Raw genomic sequence first — 22,751 nt, forward strand, 5'->3', positions numbered from 1 at the left:
CGCTGGGCCCGCGCGTCCGGAGCCGGGGCCCCGAAGCGGGGGAAGCCCCAGCAGTGTGAGGCCCGCGTACCACAAAAAAAAAAAAAAAAAAAAAAAAAAAAAAAAAAAATTAATAAATAGTCAATCAAAGAAAAAAATGGAGAATTTTATGCAAGCCAACACAAGGATTATAACCTGGAAGACAGTCTTTCAGAAAGCTCTGAGGTCTGTTCCACCTGTTAGAGGTCAAGGCACAGTTATATAAGTTTTTGAGACAAAGGATTATATATCCAAGTAACATATTGACAGTTTATATAATCTAATAAGGTAAGTAGTGGTTTATCATGATTCCTACAGGATTGAGAAAGAAATGTTATCTCCTAAGGAGTTACCTTTCTGGCCCCAGGAGGAAATTAATTGCTTTTTTGTTTTTTTTTCTTTTATTTTTTTTGGGTGAGTAGGCATTCTTATGTCTTCTATGGGGATTTAATTAGTGTATAATGAAGATGCATAGTGCACACTAAAGGCGAGGAAGTAGTTGCTCAAATGGGCAGAGTGACAATTTTATGTTTAAAAGTTTTCTTCTGCTGCTTTAAAGATACTTTTATTTCATTAGTTTCTCTATATGTAGTTGTAGTTTTTATGTATTGGTGAAGGGAGGTGAACTCAGCATTCTCCTACTCCTCCATCTTGATGCCACCTCTTTCGGAATTATTCTTAGTATGAATTTCCCCTTGTGTACTACGCATAACTTTGTTATCCTAAAATACAATTCATATGGAAAAAGAAGATAAAAGTTAATTAATTTCTCTTTAATTATCAAATTTCAGAATAATTAACAACTATTCTAGCAATTTTAACTTTCAGTGAAGAGTTTTTGTTTCTCCTACTCCATAACAAAAATGGTGCACACTGTTTTTTTAAATACATCATATGTTTTTTAATCATTTGAAGACATCATTTATGAAGGAAAAATTGCTCCGTGTTTGGCCAGTGGGAGTTGGCTCCCTATGTCTCTTTAGCATGACCCCATGACCCCATGAGAGATTCCCTGATTTCTGGTTCAAGTAGACATCCCACATTCATTTTGTATATTTCCTGCCTATGACCTGGAATCAGCTATTCAATATTTTTCCAAGCATCCCTCATCCCTTTTAGTAATAAATAATATTTAGAAATTATATCTTCACACCAGAAGTGATCATTGTTACTAGAGTATTATGGCTTCTAGGCCCTTTTCACAGGTCAAGGAAATATATATTTTATTAAAATTGAAGATTCTATGAACTTATTAACTGTCTTCTTCCTACTAGAATGTAAGTTTTATAAAGCCAGGATTCTATAACTTATGCTATTCTCACTGAAAACAGTGTATAATATTTAGTAAGATCACAGTACATATTTTTGAGTGAATTAAGATTAATAGAGTCTAAGATATTATTGAATTGTCCTAGCACTGATTAAATTTATGAGACTGAAATAGTACAGGACTTTTATTTTACACAAAAGCTTTTTCCAAATTTGTTCACCTAACAGTGGAACAATTGATCACATGCATTGCCTCCCCACATGTGCATATTTTAATTTTGTAAAAGCAATGATACCACATGTTGGTATTCCCCAATAGTCAGTAAAAAATATTTGACAAGAACAATATCTTATTCTTGTTTTGCCTCTCTAGATGCCTTCCATTTATTATGTACTCTATAAATATGTATTTAATGAATCAAAATAAATAGGAGAATGTATTATGATTAAATTCAATAATTCATATTTATCTTTCCTACATTTATCTTCATGTTTAATTTTGTATTTTAAATTAATTGCCCTACATTATCAGATATTTTTCAAAACATTTTTATTCACAAATTTGCTATGTTTGACATTTATTCTCCCTTTCACTCTATAAAACATTCATATTTTACAATATATACTGATTACTCTCTAGACCAAAACCATTATTTTAGGTGATGTGGACATAGAAAACAAAGAAGATGGAAAAGGTAATTCTTTCCAGGAGACTCATTTTGTAGTAGAAAAAGACAGACAATACATAAACAACAGAAAATATCAGTTAGTGGTAAGTCCTTTGTAAAGAAAACAATTAACCTACATAATTTTCTTTCTACCTTGCTCTATAACAAGCATTCTCTGTTTAAAAGGAAATAGGTTTTCTTCCCCACCTCTGTCATATTTTCCATCTATGTCGCTCTGATTTCTGTGCTTTCAACTTTTATGTTTCTCTGTGGATATATAATGTCCTTCCCTCTCTTGTATTTGCACATGAAATAGCTCAGGTTTTAAAACTGGAAGAGTGAATTTAAATTTGATTTCTACCAGCTATTAACAATGTGACTTCCCACAAGAGCTGTAAACTAGAGCTTTAATACAGCTGTATAATTATGATACAGCACTAACATTTCTCCACAGGACTGTGACTGAATAATACCTGATTGTATATAAAGCATCCACCACAGTGCATGACACTTAGTAGGTGCCCCTTAAATACAGGTAGGTTTTTAGGCTGCCTACCATTTAGGGATTCTCTGTTCTCTTCTATTGTCACATATTTTTCTCTTGTGTTTTTGTCCTCCAGCCTGTCTTAAGCCTTTTGAAAACAGTCTCCTTTGATATTACCTTCCTCCTCTTCTTAGCGGACTTGACACAATGCTCAAGATGGAGGTGACTTTTGATATGAAAGAAAGCTGGCCCAAGGATGAGAAAAACTGGATTCTCATTCAGGCTCATCCCATCTCTCTGGCAAGTATGTAGGCTCACTATTCATCAGAAAAAGATGCTGCTACTTGCCTGCCCTCTCTAGTTTACAAGGTAGTTGTAAGGACACTGTGTATAAAAGTACAAAAGAAAGAATATGGCACAACACCTGAATTAACAGTTGTATAAAAGAATAACACAAATCTAACCCTAGCAACCAATATAATCTATTAATCTCTTACTATGTGCCAGATGTCTGCCATGTAATCCACACCCAATTTCTGAGAGGCAGTCTGGCATAATGAAGAACTAGATTCTGCTACCAGACCACCTGAGTTTGAATTCTGGCTCTGCACTTACTTGCTGTATGACCTTGAGCAAGTTGTCTAACTTCTCTGTGCCTCAGTTTGATTTTCTAACTTGTAAAATGAACTTAATATTGACTAGTTTACAGGATCATCATGTATATTAAATTAGTACCTAATTGAAATGTGTAAGTACCTATCACTATATATGGGTTCATTAAATAAACTGTCATTTAATCCACATAACAATCGAAAAAATCTTTATATTATTGTTATCCCCATCATATAGTTAAAGCAACTGAAACTAAGCCTAAGGTGATATAAATTGTAAGCAAGAGATCAGGGACCTTACACCTAACTCAAAATTTAGAGAGGCTCAGTGTGGAGGGAGGATTGTGGGGGAGATATTTGGAAATATCTGAAGACATTTTTGGTTGTCACAATTGAGAGAGTGTTATAGGCACCCAGTGGATAGAAGTAAAGAATGCTCCTGAGCATCTTACAGTGCACAAGACAGCCCTTTACAATAAAGAATTATCTGGCTCAAAATGTTGATAAGGTTTCCAGATAAAACACTGGACAATAGTTAAATTTAAATTTCAGTTAAATAACATAGTATTTTTACTATAAATAAGTCCCAAATATTTAGATAAATATGTCCCATGACATATTTGGGACATTATTTAACTGGGAGTCTTGTCTTTTTATTTGTTAAGTATTGTTAGCTGGAAAGTATCTTAGTAACTCTTCACAAAAACTCCATGAATTGGTGGTACATGAGATACCTCTATTTGTTGTTACGAAAATGAAACTAAGAAAGTTTAACTTACTTGTTCATGGTCATTGAACTAGAAAGCAGAAAAACTAAGGTTGGGATACAGGAATCTTATAATCAATCTTATTGATTCAGAAATTTGGCATTCAAGTACATGAGTTGTAATTAATAAGAAGCAAGTGATTAATAACATACAGAAAATTACTGTATTTGACTTTGTGTTACAAGTGGAACCACTGAACCAGTTCGCATCTATAGAGGAAATTATAACAGGCCTTCCTAGTCAACTGGGGTGCTGGGTACCAGTCCTTTCTAAAGATCTTAAGTTGCTTTCATAGTTGTTTTGATGTTTCTCTGCTAAATAAAGACTGAGGACAAAGACAAACATTATTTTAAAGTATTTTTACGCCCTCTTCTATTAAAGTTGCAAATGGGAGTAAAGGACAGTATGGAATTTATCTCTAATAATAAACAGAACATGTGTATGAGTGGAGGAGATGAGTAGCAGAACTGTTTCATGGGGCCCCATATGATACAACAACCTGTTAAAACTGGCCAGAAAAATCACTTAGGTCAGTCTTCTTTTAGGTAAAAAGGAGCCTCTGGAAGATAAGAGGCTTCAGTTTTGGTGAAGATGAGATCACAAAGGGTCTGTGTAGGTGCTGCTTGGAGCCTGCTTTCTATCTGTGATACCTGGCTAACCGAGCTGTGAGGAGGTGCCCATGAGCTTGGGAGCTTGCAATAAATCTGATTGATTTAATCTTCATCTTAGCAATCTCCCAGGTCAATGCTTAATTCTACTATGCCATTCTTGCCCACCTCCCCAGGTTTATTGATATATAATTGATGTATAATAAATATTGTGTAAAGGTGTACAACGTGGTGATTTGATATATATTGCAAAATGATTACCCCAGTACATTTAGTTAACACATCCATCAACTCACATAGGTTTATTTGTTGCTGTTGTTGTTGAAAACATTTAAGGTCTACTCTCAGAATTCTCAAGTACCTGATACAGTATTTTAACCATAGTCACCATGCTATACATTAAATCCCCAGGACTTATTCTTCTTATAACAGGAAATTTTTACTATTTGATCAACATCTCCTCATTTCCCCCACCCCTAGCCCCTGGAAACCAAAATCTATTCTTTGTTTCTATGAGTTCAGCTTTCTTAGATTCCACATGTAAGTGAGATCATTATATATATATATATATATATATATATATATATATATATATATATATTACATTTTACTTATCCATTTAACTGTAGATAGACAATTAGGTTGTTTCCATGTCAGCTTGTTGTGAATAATATTGTAATAAACATGGGGATGAAGACATCTTTTCAAGATAGTGATTTCATTTCCTTCAGATGTATACCCAGAAATGGGATTGATAAATCACACAGTAGTTTGATTTTTAATTTTTTGAGGAACATCCATACCATTTTCCATAGTGGCTCTGCTAATTTATATTCCCACCAACAGTGCATGAGGGTTCCCTTTCTCAACATGTTGGCCAACACTTGTTATCTCTTGTTATATTGGTAATAGGCATTGCAGCAGATGTCAGATGATATCTCATTGAGGTTTTGACTTTTATTCTCCTGATGATTAGTGTTTTTAAGCACCTTTTCATGTACCTGTTGGCCATTTGTATGTCTTCTTTGGAAAAACTATCTATTTAGGTCCTCTAGCCATTGCTTAATCAGACAATTTGTTTTTGCTATTGAGCTGTATGAGTTCCTCATATATTTTGGATATTAACCCCTTTAATTCATATGGAACCATAAGAGACTCCAAGTAGCAAAAACAAACTTGAGAAAAACCAAGCTGTAGGGATCACACATTCTGATTTCAAACTATGTTACAAATCTATAGCAAACCAAACTGTATGACACTGGCATAAAAACAGACATAGACCAATGTAACAGAATCAAGAGCCCAGAAATAAACCCATACATATACAGTCAACTAATATTTGACAAAGGGGTCAAGAATACTCAATAAGATTAGGATAGTCTCATCAATAAATTGTGTTGGAAAAACTGTATTTTCATGTACAAAATAATGAAATTGGTTTCCTATCTTATACCACTCACAAAAATTAACTCACAATGGATAGACTTAAATGTAAGACCTAAAACTCCTATGAGAATACATAGGGAGAAATGTTCTCAACATGGGTATTGTGAATGACTTTTTGAATATGACACCAAAAGCACAAACAGCAAAGGCAAAATAATAGCATAGGACTACATCAAACTGAAAAGCTTCTGCATGGTAAAGGAAAGAATCACAAAAATGGAAAGGCAGCCTATGGAATGCTACCTCCTTGTTTCATAAGGAGAAATCCTGAGAGATGAAAACAGTCTCATTTAAAAATTATATATATATATATGTATATATAGCCACCCACATGTGCAGTGCAATAGCTATGTGTCAAGAAGTGAATGTGCCCTGCCTGGACAGGAAGAACCTGATTGCTCTGACGACATTTTTCCTTTGCTTTTTTTCTGAGTCATAAGAAGAGAGCCACATGGAACTTCCCTGGCAGTCCAGTGGTTAAGACTCTGCTCTTCCACTGCAGGGGGCAAAGGCTCCATCCCTTGTCAGGGAACTAAGATCTTACATGGCTCATGGCATGGCCAAAAAAAAAAAAAAAAATACAAAAGAGAGAGCCACAAAGGCTGTTAACGTTTGGTTTTATTTTGTTTTATCAAGTTGTGTCTTTAGGAGAGATATTTGGGGGATGATATTGACTAATTTATTTATTTTTTTTACTGGACTCTATTGTTTGTGTGAGCAATATTTAGCTAGAGGAGAAAGGAAGGAGTCTTCTTCCTTGTCCTATATTCTTCAGCTTATGAGAAGTTGGATACTCAGCTGGACTTTCCTGGCATTTCAGAGGGAAAAATGCTAGAAAGTTTCGTGAACTCACTTTCTGAAGTTCTTTTGTAGGTCTTCCTGAATGCTCAAATGTTCATATACGACTGAAGTTCAGAATCTGCATGACAGGATTACCATGGGCTGTTGTCCCTAAATAAAATAAATAAAAATGACATGAATGTGATCATTAGTGATTCTGATTTTCATATCCATATACATCAAAGCAGTAGCACAGGTGAAGCTCCTTCTGCCCTGTCTGGTAACTCACCAAAGCAGAACAAGAAGAATGGTTTGGGTAAGTACAGAATTGTTTTGACTTAGCTGAGTTAGAATTATGGGCATGGGCATCCATGGGCTTAGAAAGAATGAAAGGGATCTTGGATATGGTAAATAAGCCATTCCCTGGGTCTCCTAGCCATTAAAGAAGGAATATAGAAGAGAGAGAATATGTTATTGAGGTCACAGAGTGTTATTTCTTAAGATAGCTATAAATCTCAACATTTCTGTGCTTCCAACAGGTAAGAGACTGACAGAGAAAATAAAAATATTTGTTGACTCAGTATATGAGAACACAATAACTCAGATGACGTACTAAGTAAAAAGGTGCTGAACCAAGATGAGATCAAAATAGGGAAAAAGGGTAATGTTACAACTATGGCTGAGACACATAACTTGAGTGACTTTGTGATTCTCAGTGTCCTATGCTAGATAAATATTTATTGCCAAATCTGCAAGAAAGATTCCACCCTTGTTTACAAGTTGGAATTTTCTTCAGGTAAGATTCCTCAATTCTGTTCAAGGGATGTCTCAACTGACCCTTGTATCTCTGTACCTAATATCTGCTTTCTCATTCACTTGCCAGTTAATAAGTGACTCATGAGCTCTTACCCTCATATTTACTCACCCTCAGGCACCCACTCATGTGCCACAGACCATGCTGGTCTGCTCTCTCTGTTCTCCTTTGCTTTGTCCTTGAAAAACCTTCCAGGTCTCTGCTTCATGTTTAGACCATATCTTACTCTCTGTTTGAAGAGGATATTAGAGAATAATAATTCAGTCCTACAGAAATAATTTGGAAGACTTTATTCTAATCTCTCTAAGTAAATAAAAGACAAAGAACTCTACTTTGTTCATTGACAGTAGACCCTTGTTGTCCATGAAGTCTCTTGAAAGTAGAAGAACTTTCCCCCTCCCCTCCTCTCTACTTAGTTGATTTAGATATGTTTTTAAGCCGTTTCTTTAGCAACATTCCCACCCTCCACCAAAATATACAACTCATGTTTTTCAAAAACGATAGGACAAATATGCCACTCCTTCTGCATAAACAAATTGTTATTCTTTTCCCTACATTCTTTTTTTTTTTACAAAGAGAAATCTTAGAAATGTTTTTTAAAGTCTTCACTGTGAGATACCCAAATGCTTTTCCTTCATGAAAGATACTAAATATTAATGTCAATAGTCAGCTTAACAGGTACAAAATAAGGAACTCAATAGAATGTCTTTCCATAACTTAAAACACATGACCTTCCCACTTTCCTGAGGCCAAAGCCCACAGCTCTTAACCTGGTGCAGGTTCATTTTTCTCAAAAAAAATGTTTAGTAACTACTAACAAACAGTATTTTTCATCTTGGGCATATGTAACTTAAAAATAAGACTCATGGATTTTAGACTGGCATGGGGAGGGAGTGGCCATTAGAAGTTAAAAAAAGCATTTCAGATGTTGAAAAGAGTTATAAAGATAAACAAAATACGATAAGGGGATAGGTTAGGATGGAAAATGACTGAAAGGCTACCTGGATTAGTAGTCAGTTAGGTCATGCAAATGATATAAGTAATAAAACCCAGGCTTACAAAGATCTAGGGAAATGAAACCATAAATATAGAGGACAATAAGTACAAAGGTCTCAAGGCAATAACAGGCATGGGGTGTTTGAGAAACACACAGAAAAATTATATATGTTGTTAGGCAAGAATGAAATAAAGTCAAAGTTTAGCCAGGGACTTGATCATATAGGTCTTCAAATAACATGTTAGAGTCACAAGGATATCACTTTAAGTAAGATGAGAAGCCACTGGAGTGTTTCATTCAGTGCCAATATAATTGCTGAGAAGGCAAATTTAAATGTGAAGACAGAGAAATCTCTGACACCCTGTTTCTCCTTAGAGAAGGGACTGTGAAATTGTCTGATGGATGTCTATGATTATGATCTAAGTTTTACTTGAGGATATTTACACTGGTATTTTTGTAGGATCTTTGTTCTGAAAGACATTGAACTGAAGGCAGAAGGCTTTTCTGGTCACTATTGGGACAGTGGAAAATAGTAGGATAAGAATAGATATAGAGAGGTTAAATTTTTAGGCTGTTTCAATGATCTGTATGGGAGACTATGGGTTATGGGAATAGGAGGGTAGCAGTGAGAAGATAAGAACTGATAAATAGGATGCATTTTGGTGGTAGAGTTAACAGGATATGCTAATAAAATAGATATTGGAGGAGGATGGAATTGGTAGAGGATGAGAGAAATAGTGGAGTCAAAGAAGATCTCTAGGTTTTCAACTTGGGCAAATGAGTGGAGAGTAGTGTTATTTATTAAGAAGCAGAAACATGAGAGAAAATCAGCTAGTATTATTGAAGATATCAAAAGTTTTTATGCATTAAATTTAAGATGCCTATTATGTATCCAAGAGCAGATGTTAAAAAGATTATGGATTACATAAATCTAGACATCAGAAGAATTGGAGACATACAGTTGGGAGTTCTCAGTTTAACATCATGGGAATAGATGAAATCACAATGAGATAAAAAGTAAAAAGGGAGCCTATGATAAAGCACCAGGACAGTTTCACAATCCCTGGAATCAAAGACAGTACTGAACTCTAGATTAAATAACTCACTTCAATCTGCAGGAACAATGTCAGGTAGGGAACATTGTTTCCTTGTGATTCAATATGAACTACACATGTGTATATAATATATAATTATGATTCCATTGTTTTCTGAGTCCACATTATATTTGTAGTAGCTAGATAATAATGATGATGTTAACACTAAAATAAAGCTTAATATATGCAGGCACTGCTCTAAGCATTTCTCATGTAGCAATATTAACTCACTGAATGTTCACAAAAATCTAATGAGGAAGCTGCTATTTTTGTCCTCCCTTTTCAACTGAGGAAACTGAAGAACAGAGACTTTAAGAAATCTAAGTTGACTTGGCTAATAGACGGCAGAAAGAATATTCAAGCCTGCTTCCAAAGTTCATCCTTATGACTATTAAGCTATAGTGATTCTTGAACAAACATGTCTTTCTATCAAATGACCCTAAACTGATAAAATAGATGTCTATGGGAATACTGTTATTTGTGACTCAGCATCAAGTACACCATTAATCTCATTGTTTTATTATTCTATTCTAGGATTACAGTAAGTGAAGCCAAAAGACCTGTTCTGTCCAGTTCTGTTCCCTTCTTTGGAAGCTCATTGGAGCTTTTGGGTGTCATGTCCCCCAGAAGTAAGCTAAAGACTAGTCAGGGAAGAAATGATTATCAATATTCTCCAGCTGGAACCTGGCTTCCTGATCATCACCAACACACTTGCTCCAGGAGACTGACCTTTGTTCTGAGCTCTGGATCTTCAGCAAGGACATTTCTTCTACCCAATCCTGCCACCAACACCACAGTAGGCCTCATGTTGTCCTGTCACTCACATAGTCCACCATTGAGCAAGGAAAGGAAAACAACAGCTACAACAACAAAACAAACAAAACATTTCCTCCATTGTTCAATTGAAGCAAGAACCCAGATCTTTTTTTAATCTAGGAGAAGAGAGGGAGGGACCTATGCAAAACAAAAGTCACTTCCCATTTTATTCTCAGGGACAAGCCAGACAATCCTTATGAATCAGAGACTAGACTTAAAGGAGATTCTTAGTGAATTCCAAGAATTGAGGTAGATCAATAGATTATTAATAGACACATTTCCTTCTAGTCTTCACCAAAGAGTCACAGGCATGCATTTCTGAATCTTGTGTGTAGATCTCAAAATCAGATAACTTTTCTGACAAAGGAGTTGTCTCTTGCCTGACAATTCATCTCTGTTAACAAGATTTTGGACAAAACTATAACTCTTAAAAGCTAAGATATTTTCTTACAAAGTTTTCTTCTTTCTTTCAAGAGAATAATTCCCCTTCTCAGTGATGATTTCTACGATAATATAGGGTATTGGGACCAAGGAGAGAGCCAATATACTAGATATTACAACTCTATGCCAAGTCTTTTAAAACTTTTGCAGAAATTCTTGCTAGAAGAACAGAGTCAGAATGCAGAAAACTCAGGAAAACTTAAGCTATTGTCCTCATGAAAAATTCCTGGAACTACACAAAAAAGAGGCTGGAAGGATAAGATGATCAATGAATGAAATGGAGGGTAAAATGAAGTGGAAGTTTCCCTAGATACGAAATATGCAGATGTTCTGAAAGTTATATTTTCTAATTATATCTTAAGGCACTATAGGAGTTAAAATACAATTACAGGTAAATATTTTCATGCATATATGTGGAATCTAGGAAAATGGTACAAATGAACCTATTTTTAAGGCAGAAATAGAGACGTAGATGTAGAGAACGGACAGGTGGACATAGAGGGGGAGAGTGGGATGAATTGGGAGATTAGGTTTGACATAAATACACTACCATGTGTAAAATAGATAGCTAGTGGGAACTTGCTGTATAGCACAGGGAGCTCAGCTCAGTGCTCTGTGATGACCTAGATGGGTGAGATGCAGGGGAGAGGGAGGTCCAAGAGGGAGGGGATATGGGTATACATATAGCTGGCTCACTTCATTGTACAGCAGAAACTAACACAACATTGTAAAGCAATTTTACTCCAAAAAATATTACTTATGCACTAATGAAATAATAATGATGCAATACATTATATATAGATGCTAAAATATATATATTTTAATATATAGGTATTAAAAAAAATGTCCCTATAAGGGGCATGAAAGTTAGTGTAGACTGATATAGGTGGAGAATATCTTCAATGTTCAAAAAATTTGAGATGAATAATGAATATTAGATAAGCTTTGACTAAATAGAAGAGAGGAGGGAAACAAGGAGAGAAAATATTCTAGCAAACTGTACAAAATCATTGAGTAAAAAACTCATGTCTGTTCTTGCTTACCACTCTGACATTTTGCTCTTTGTGTCATACCCTGAGTTAGAATATTTTTCCCATTGCCTCTGTTTCATTTCAGAAAATCCTTCTACTATCCCTTAGTAGGGAAAAGTGAAGAAATAGTTCTGGGAAAAGCTAACAGACAAACAAGTAGCTGTCATATCTTTTAGAGTGTAACTCTGACTATGATGTGGATATGTAAGAAGAAACGCAATGCATCTAACTTGCCTTTATTCTGCAGACTTATCCAATATGAGAGAAGGAGGACTAGTCCTCATCCTCTGTAACCCAGAGTTTATCCACCTCTCTAGGCACAATGGGTCCATTTGTAACATCACTTAGGTGAAAGGGCTGCTTGAGGATGTAGGCTACAGTGTGCGTGTGGAAAAGAATCTCACAGCAAGGGTAAGAGTCCCTCCCCTGTGCAATACATATAAACCTACATGCTCATATAGCTCTAATGACTAAATAGTTTTGTAATTTGAGGTCATTCATTTACTTTCCTGGGGCTTGCTTTCTTAAACTTTAAAAAGTTAAACCTGGTGTCTATAATTGTCTATACCTCCTTTGAGCACTGTATATACATACATATACAAATATATGTACACACATATAGACACATACATATTTGTGTGCCCATGTGTGTATGTATTTCAGCCATAGTATTGTCATTATTATTGTAGTTATTTGATTATTATTAAACCAAAAACTGCTCACTCTTCTTAGGAATTATACACACACACACACACACACACACACTTTGTTCCAGACTGTGGTGATGCAGTAACAGCTGAGGAAGGGGTTCATCCAGAAGGTACTGCAGTCATAGAGGACACAGCCACTGACAGAATTGTGCTAACACTGGGGCATGTAGGTAAGTGGAAGTATAGAATATGTTAACTTCTGTCTTCTACTACTCTCCAGTTTCCTTCATTCCCCAGGTAGTGCATCCTATTGGCCAATCACAATTCAAATTTGTTGACAATAGTACTCTAATGGGTATGATCTATAGTCACAAAACAGGGAACATAAGAGCAGATAATGGATCTTGGGATGGCAAGTAAAAAATAACCAGCCTAAGTGAGTGACATCAGGGAGGTAGTGAACTAGGAAGTGGCCAGAATCCATCTCTCTCCTCCTGACAGAGACATTCTGAAGTTACTATTTTGGAACTCTGGAGTTTATTTGAACACTTTCAGTGTACAGGGAACACCTCGCTGGTAAATTTCAGCTAATTTCAGTCCTTTTCAACTCTGAGCGCAGTATTGGTTAACCCCTCTCCCAAGTCCCATGGTAGGCATTTATGGTGCCACTTCTTGGATCCAGAATGGGCAGTAATAGTCTTGTCCTCCACATATCAGGGCTTTGTGTTCTGACTGTGCATTCCTGCTTTGGATTGCTGAGCAGTGGGTGCAGAAGCTGGATACCATTATTTCAATACACATGGATTGAAATGGCTTCTAGGAGACTTAAAGGAGCTGCACTTATTATTTTTTGGACACTCAAAAACAACGGAAAATACGAGGGAAAGTTAGTGTAGACTGAAATAGGTGGAGAATTTCTTCAGTGTTCAAAAATAAAAGCCACCACTTGTGCCCAGGGTCAAAAATAATGGATGAGACCTTAAGATATCAGGCTGATCTCTGGTACAGAGATACACTTAAACAAACACAATAATAATGAATAATGAATAATAGTAACAATAATAACAACAACAATATAAATAACAACAACAGCAAACCCTGGGGTAAGAGAATAATTTATTTCCAATGTCATCGCTTTATAAAATTCAAATACCCAGTTTTTAACAAAATATCACAAGGCACATAAGAAACAATGAAGCACAAATTATTCAAAAAGAACAAAAATAAAAGTGGAAAAAAGAATCCCTGAGGAAGCCCCAACTTACTAGATAAATTGTTTAAACAACTGTTTTAAAAATGCACAAAAAAGCTAAAGGAAGATATGGGCAAAGACAAGAGTAACATATATGTACAAAATGAGGATATCAATGTGAAGATAGAAATTACAAAAAGGAATCAAAAAGAAATTTTGGAGCTGAAAAGTGTGATAACTGAATAGAATAAAAAGGCAAGGGGAAAATCAATGAAAATCTTGGTTCTTTGAAAAGATCAACAAAATTGACAAAGCTTTAAACTGACAGAAAAAAGAAAGAATGAATATTCAAATAAGAAAATCAGAAATGAAAGTGGGGATATTAATCCTGTCCTTACAGAGATAAAAGAAGTATTATAAAGAGTACTATGAACAATTGTATACCAACAAATGGGATAATTTAGATGAAATGGAAAAATTCTTAGAAACATACAACCTAATAAAACCTAATCAAGAAGATAAAGAAATTCAGAATAAACCTACACTAGTAAGGAGATTGAATTAATAACAAAAAACCTCACAGCAAAGAAAAGTCTCAGACCAGATGTTTTCACTGGTGAATTCCACCAAACATTTAAAGGAGAATTAACACCAATCCTTCTCAAAACAATTGAAGAGGAAAGAATACTCCCTAACATATTTTATGAGATCAGAATTATTCTAATACTAAAGCCAAATAAAGTCATCATAAGAAAATTATAGAATAATATCCCTTGTGAGTATAGATGTAAAAACCCTAACAAAACATTATTAAATAGAATCCAACAGCATGTTAAGAGGATCTTTATCTTGACTAGTGGCGATTTGTCCTGGGGAAGTAAGGGTGTTTCAACATAAAGAAAATAAATCAGTATAATACACCATATTAAAGGAATGAATAGGGAAAACATGGTAATCTCAGTTGATACAGAAAATGACATATGACAAAATCCAACATCCTTCCATGATAAAAACTCTTCAGAAAACTAGAAATAAAGGGGAAATTTCTCAGCATGATAAAGTATGTTTATAGAAAACCCACAGCTAACATCATACTCAATTATGAAATAATGGAAGATTTCCCACTGAGCTCAGGAACAATAGAAGGGTACAGCTTTCACTGCTGTTATTCAACATTGTAATGGAAGTTCTAGCTTGAGCTATCAAACAGAAAAATAAATAAAAGACTCCCAAACTGAAAATGAAGAGGTAAAATTATCTTCATTCACAGATGACATCTCCTAAATATAGGAAATGCTAAATAATTCACAATAAATCTACTAGAACTGATAAATTCAGCAAAGTTGCAGTGTATAAGATCAACACACACATTTAGTTTGTTTCTGTCCACCAGCAATGAACATACAAAAAGAAAATCAAGAAAACAATTTCCTATAAAATAGCACTAAAAATAATTAGATACATAGGAATAAATCTACCAAGGATATGAAGACTTAAAACTTAAAACTATATACTTAAACTTATACTTAAAACTACAAAACAGTGCTAAAAGAAATTAAGGAAGGTCTATGTAAGTGGAAACACAGCCCAACTTCACGACTTAATACTGTTAAGATATGAATACTACCCAAAGTGATCTACAGAAGCAATACAATTCCTATCAGAATTCCAATAGGCTTTTTCTTCTTAGAAATAGAAAAGCCAATCCTCAAATTCATATGAAATTGCAAGGGGCCCCAAATAGTCAAAGCAATCTTGAAAAAAAAAAGAATAAAGCTGGAGGACTCATACTTCCAAACTTTAAAATGTACTATAATGTTATAGTAATTGAAACAATATGATACTGACATAAGGACACAGATATAGATCAATGGAACAGAATAGAAAAACCAGAAATAAATCTCATATATATGGTTAATTAATTTTCTAGAAGAGTGCTGCCAAGACTACTCAAAGTGGAAAGGACAGCCTTTCAACAAATGGTACTGGGAAAACTGGATAAACCACATGCAAAAGAATAAAGCTGGACCCTTACTTTATACCATATATAAAACTAACTCAAAAATGAATCAAAGTAAATTTAACAGCTAAAACTGTAAAACGCTCAAAACATTGGAGAAAATCTTCATCACATTGGATTTGGAAACAACTTCATGTCAGCAGAACAGGCAATAAAAGAAAAAATGTATAGATAAACTAGACTTCATCAAAATTAAGAAGTTTTATTCCATTTCTGGGTATATATATTCAAAAGAATTGAAATCAGGAATTTTAATATAAATTTGTACACCAATATTCACAGCAGCATTATTCACAAATAGCTAAAAGGTAGAAATAATCCAAGCATTCATCAACAAATGAATGGATAAACAACATATGGTATAAATATCAATGGGATATTATCCAGCCATAAAAAGAAATGAAATTTTGATATATGCTACAATATGAATGGGCCTTAAAAACATTATATTTACTAAAATAAATTAGACACTGAAGGACAACTATTATTTCATTCCACTTATATGGTGTACTTAGAATTTGCAAATTCATAGGGAAAGAAAGTAGAACAGAGGTTACCAGAGTTTGGGAGAAGGGGATAAGTGGGAGTTATTGTTTATGGGTAGAGAGATTTTCTTGGAGATGATAAAAAAGTGTTAGTATAGATAATGGTGATGTCATATAACATTGTGAATGTATTTAATACCACAGAATTTTACACTTATGAGTGGTTAAAATGAAAATGTTATATCATGTAAATTTGCCAGCATTACTATAATAATATGATTCAAACAGCAACAACAAAATAACAATAGCAATGGCCACTCTGAACTCCTTCTATACATCAGACACTGCAAAGTGCCAGGCACTTTACATTTATTCTTTCTCTTGCTCAAAGCATCACTGTTAGAAAGTGTGGACATTATTATCTGATGTTTAAAGGATCTATTTCAGACCATGTAGTTCGTCCTAAAGACATTTGCTACCCACTCAGAGCTTAGGTCCTCAGACAGCACATTCTTGGTGTTCATGTTTCATGGCAGCCTGGATAGAATCTGTGGGACTGTGCATAGAGAAGAAAAGCCAGATGTGCTATCTTATGACACTATATTCCAAATTTTCAACAACAAAAACTGCTCTTATCTTAAGGATAAACCCAAGGTCATCATCATCTAGACCTGCAGAGGTGATGAGTTCTAATGGGATACAGAGGTCAGGGAGTGTGTGCAAGGTTTTACTGTGTGTTTTATATCTAGTGAAAATGACCTTGTGCCTCACTTTAGTGCCATTATACTAAATAGATATCTTTAGGAAAGAATACGTAGGGGTGACAAATAGAAACTGTTGTACACCTTAAATATAAATGTCATCCACTCTCAGTGAATTACAGCAAATGATGATATTAATGTTAACTCTAAATTATCTTTACATAGAATTATTAAAATTGTGCCATAAAATGGCTTTAATTTCAACATTTGCTAATCAAATTTGATGACTTCTTAACTGAGAAGTGTTTCACATTATAGTGAGGGAACAAAATTTAATACAATGCTAAGTAAATGGAAAAAGCCACACCTCAAGTTCTACATATTATATGATTACATTTATATGGCATTAAGAAAAAGGCAAAAGTATAGGGACAAAATCAAGTGAATGATTGCCAAAGGCTGAAGATGGAAGGGTTATTCTGTATCTTGATTGCAATGGTAGTTACATGACTTAATATATTTATAAAAACTAAGTAACTGTACACCTGAAAAGGGATAATTTTACTGTATGTAAATTACACCTCAATAAATCAAAACCAAATTATTATTTTTTTCACACACACACATAGTATTTTATTTTTACAAGAGAGAAATAAACTGACACCGACATTGTAAATTGATGACCACAACAAAAGCAACCATGATTGCAATTACCAAACATGAAACACACTCATACTATGTCATAATATTGACATTCAGTCCAGTAATCCTCAACTGTAACAGCTCCTTTACTTTGCAGTGAAAATTGATTTGTATATTTTTTGCCTCTGAGTCCTTGTGGGATTTTTTTTTTATTATTCAAACAGAAAGTCACAAAAATTATAATCATCTTCATCAGTTCACTCAGTCCCATGTAATTAATTTTTTTATCTTGATCTTTTGTTAGATAGGAACATTTTTGCAAAAGCATCAGAGTACACCCAGAACTGTCTGTAAATGACAGAAGACTTAAAAATGACCATGATTAAAGATTGGATGAAGATTCATAATAATGCAAATGACAAGGAAATTTAGTTATTTCTGAGATATACATTTTAAAGTAATAACTAGAATTATGACTTATAACATTATACCAGAACATATAAAATTTTTAGAGATTTCATGTAATGCCTGAAACATTTATGTTAACATATTTCCATACAAATAACCCAAAGAAAGTTTAGTATTAGTTGTTTTTTTTGTTTGTTTGTTTTTTTATACTGCAGGTTCTTATTAGTCATCAATTTTATGCACTTCAGTGTATACATGTCAATCCCAATCACCCAATTCAGTACACCACCATCCCCACCCCACCGGGGTTTTCCCCCCTTGGTGTCCATATGTTTGTTGTCTACATCTGTGTCTCAACTTCTGCCCTGCAAACCGGTTCATCTGTATCATTTTTCTAGGTTCCACATACATGTGTTAATATACGATATTTGTTTTTCTCTTTCTGACTTACTTCACTCTGTATGACAGTCTCTAGATCCATCCACGTCTCAACAAATGACTCAATTTCGTTCCTTTTTATGGCTGAGTAATATTCCATTGCATATACGTACCACATCTTCTTTATCCATTCATCTCTCGATGGGCATTTAGGTTGCTTCCATGACCTGGCTATTGTAAATAGTGCTGCAATAAACATTGGGGTGCATGTGTCTGTTTGAATTATGATTTTCTCTGGGTATATGCCCAGTAGTGGGATTGCTGAATCATATGGTAATTCTAATTTTAGTTTTTAAGGAACCTCCAAACTGTTCTCCATAGTGGCTGTATCGATTTACATTCCCACCAACAGTGCAAGAGGGTTCCCTTTTCTCCACACCCTCTCCAGCATTTAAAACAAATTATTATGGTATTGCATTCTCTCATAAATATTTTACTTCAGACTTTAATATGATTGTATCACTTGGGGAATAGTCTAGAAGAGAGGAGCAGCAATAGGAAAGAAAAGGGAATGAAAAGATTGTTTTAGTATCTTATGTCTATTGTTGAATAGAGCAGATATTACCTTCCTTGAATTTGCACTGTTGTTATTGTACTATCACTAAACCAAAAACTGCTCACTTTACTTAGGAATAGTCAATAGTATTTTTAACACCATTACTGCCCCTGATCCATAGGTACCTCCAGGTCCAGAAGGTAGTTGTTATTCATCTACATCTTGTTAGATGTCAGTACAGATACAGTTGTGTTAGGCCTATATTCTGTGTGTGTGTGCACATGCACACAATTAATTGGAACACCTTCGTAAAAGGGTGTCCTATTTATCAATATTTGCTTGTCAAAGAATTGCTAAAATGGGTTTGTCAGTGAATAACAGGATGTTGTCCCCTCAGCAAACAGTGGAGAGCTGTGGATTAGTGATTCCCAGCAGCATTAGCAGACAGCTCCATACAGTCTCCAGAAAGCTGAAGGATGATGGGGACCACAAGACTCATGTGGAGAAGGTTTTTGTTGCTTTCTACTCCTTAACCCCATGTATGTATCTTTTATTTGTAGCCAAGGATTTATGGAGATAAGGCCTGCTTGCCTACATGACTTGGCTCATTATCCCAGGAAAGAACATAGGCTAAAAGTCTTTGTAAGGCATTTTTAAAGGAACAGAGAGCCCATCCAAGTTTCTGAAGCCTTTTTTATAGCTTCCTAATGGTTACCCAGTCTCTTTCTGCCTCTACGTCTACACATATGTCAGTCTTCTATATCCTCTGAGTAAGTGATCAGTCACTAGACATACAACAGTATTGGTTCAGTGAATCTAATTTGCACAATAATATTGTTTTTACTGCTGAGGAGATTTTTAAAAGAGAAAAATGATGTGACCTCCTTTTCAGAAAGTATATTTTCTAGTTTGGAAAATAAGAAATACAGTTATAAAATATTGTTAAAAGATCATCATAATTAGTAGCATCTGGTAAAATGGAATTGAAAACTAGGGATAAAAAAGAGTTTAGAGTTTTAGAGGGTCCAAAAACCATCATATTTAAGGTGATATAATTTGAAAAAGAAGATAGTATAATAGAGAGAAGAGAATTCCCAGGTCTGGACAAAAGCAGGCAGAATTTCTAAAATGCTCAAGCAAAAGCTTATTCTTTATATATATTATTTTATTTATCTAATTATTTTATACCTATACATTTATATGTATTCCTGTATTAGATAGATAGATAGATATAGGTATATTCTTATGTAATCTTTAGCACATTTCTGTCAGATAAACTCTGTCATTTCATTCTTATATAAGGAAGTTTCAAGTTCACAAAAATCACATAAATTTCCTGAATAAACACTGGTAGTATTTTGCCAGATTTGAATTCAAGTCAGTTTAACTCTGAAGTTAAGACCATTTTAGCTAAACCAACAAAAACAATAGAGAGACTATATTATTTAGAAACTTGGACAATTCCAAAGTCAGAAACATGTAGACTTTTGTGTCCAAGAATGAGCTACTAAAACAACAGAATAGGGCTTCTCTGGTGGCGCTAGTGGTTGAGAGTCCACCTGCCAATGCAGGGGACATGGGCTCATGCCCCAGTCTGGGAAGATCCCACATGCCGTGGAGTGGCTGGGCCCGTGAGCCATGGCCACTGGGCCTGTGTGTCCGGAGCCTCTGCTCCACAATGGGAGAGGCCACAACAGTGAGAGGCCCACGTACTGAAAAAAACAAAACAAAACAAAAAAAAACCCAGAATATGACAGACTTAGAAAATCAGTCTCTGTGACTGTTCGAGGAATTGGACAAACCAGTGTTAATTAAGAGAGACCACTCTCAGGGTTACCTGCTGGCTGGCCGGTTATCTAAAGAGGGCATCAATGGTGTTGTTTTGAATCATCTTCTGAGCCAGATAGACGTAGGTTCAATAACTACTCTATCAATTTGTAGCTGTTCTGAATTGAGAAAGTGTTCAAGATTAGGTGAGATAATATTTCCTAGAAAATATGATCTATAGTACCAATTTAAACCTATCAGTTTTACATTTTAAACCATATAACTTTATTCCCTCATCTATGCTATAATCCTTGCATGATGTCTTCTATGGTTCAAAGTACACTATGTTACTTTACATATAAAGCCAGCACAGAAATCTGTCTTTATTTTTCCTACTTGCTTAAGTCTGTCTGTCTAGAGATATTCACAATCTATGACATTATTTAAGGGATAAATGTTGTAACACAGGATTTATAATTTCCTTTATGCACAGATAATATCTCCCCACAATGGGAGAGGCCACAACAGTGAGAGGCCCACGTACTGAAAAAAACAAAACAAAACAAAAAAAAACCCAGAATATGACAGACTTAGAAAATCAGTCTCTGTGACTGTTCGAGGAATTGGACAAACCAGTGTTAATTAAGAGAGACCACTCTCAGGGTTACCTGCTGGCTGGCCGGTTATCTAAAGAGGGCATCAATGGTGTTGTTTTGAATCATCTTCTGAGCCAGATAGACGTAGGTTCAATAACTACTCTATCAATTTGTAGCTGTTCTGAATTGAGAAAGTGTTCAAGATTAGGTGAGATAATATTTCCTAGAAAATATGATCTATAGTACCAATTTAAACCTATCAGTTTTACATTTTAAACCATATAACTTTATTCCCTCATCTATGCTATAATCCTTGCATGATGTCTTCTATGGTTCAAAGTACACTATGTTACTTTACATATAAAGCCAGCACAGAAATCTGTCTTTATTTTTCCTACTTGCTTAAGTCTGTCTGTCTAGAGATATTCACAATCTATGACATTATTTAAGGGATAAATGTTGTAACACAGGATTTATAATTTCCTTTATGCACAGATAATATCTCCTGGAGTAGTGCAAGTGGTTCCCTTTTCATATCACAACTCAAATTATGTTCAAAAATATTCTTGGTGTTATCTAACAGAAATATTTGTGATGGTAAGTACCATATTACCTAATATGCTGTGCATTTATTCATACAATCCAAAACAAATGTGTATAACAACTCACCCTCATATTTTATACCAATGATAGAGTATTATTCTCACTGTGACACACATTGCTTTTTACATTATTCTAAATTACTAAGCTCTGGTAGATGAAGAAAGTTGATATATGTTTAACTTCTCTATTCAAAATATTAAAAATCTTATAAGAAAGAGATAAAGAATATTGTAGAGAAAAATATAATTTATGAAGATAGCATGTGGTATGTAACAGCATTTACTTAAATATTTGATTATGGGACACCTTTTGTATAAAAATTTATTTTTGATATATATTTATTTCCTTTATAGGTAAGAACTAGAGCTATCTGATGCAGATAAACCAGTAAAAAAGACAGATGTAGTTCCTGCTAATAATCTAATAGGAGGTACAAGTAGTAAATATCACATTGTTAAAAAAAATATGTAATTTCCAACTTCTAGGGAAAGGAATAATGGGGTTCTGTGAGAAAGAATACGAAAAAAGTTCTTTGTCAGATGCGGTCATCTGTAAATTGTAAGTTTGGTAGCATGGGGCAATTTTTGTGTGTTTTTGACTGGCATAACATTTATTTACTGGCAATGGAAGAGAGATAGCAGGGAGTGGGAAATGAGTGAAAAAGAATCTGAGGAAAAGCCTTAAGGGACAAGAATTTGGGATGAGAATCTCAGAAGACTGAGAGAATCAGGTTTCAATGGGGATTGAAGGAAAAAATCTCCAGGGTTAAGGTCTCCAGTGCATAAACCCTGAGGTAAAAAAATATTGCTAAAACCTAGGAGTAAGGGACTTTTGCTTCCAGCTAAGATGGCCTAATAGAGACTAGATTTATACTCCTATCTAAAACAAACAAACAAAAACAAACAAAAT

General features: G+C 34.6%; 1 pseudogene; it reads left to right on the forward strand.

Moving 5' to 3' along the window:
• Window positions 1-22,216, forward strand: part of LOC112062044 (caspase-4-like) — a 142,405-nt pseudogene extending 120,189 nt beyond the window's left edge.
• The last annotated feature ends 535 nt before the right edge of the window (window positions 22,217-22,751 follow it).

The sequence above is a fragment of the Physeter macrocephalus genome, chromosome 16 (assembly GCF_002837175.3).
Source record: "Physeter macrocephalus isolate SW-GA chromosome 16, ASM283717v5, whole genome shotgun sequence".
Taxonomy (NCBI): Eukaryota; Metazoa; Chordata; class Mammalia; order Artiodactyla; family Physeteridae; genus Physeter; species Physeter macrocephalus.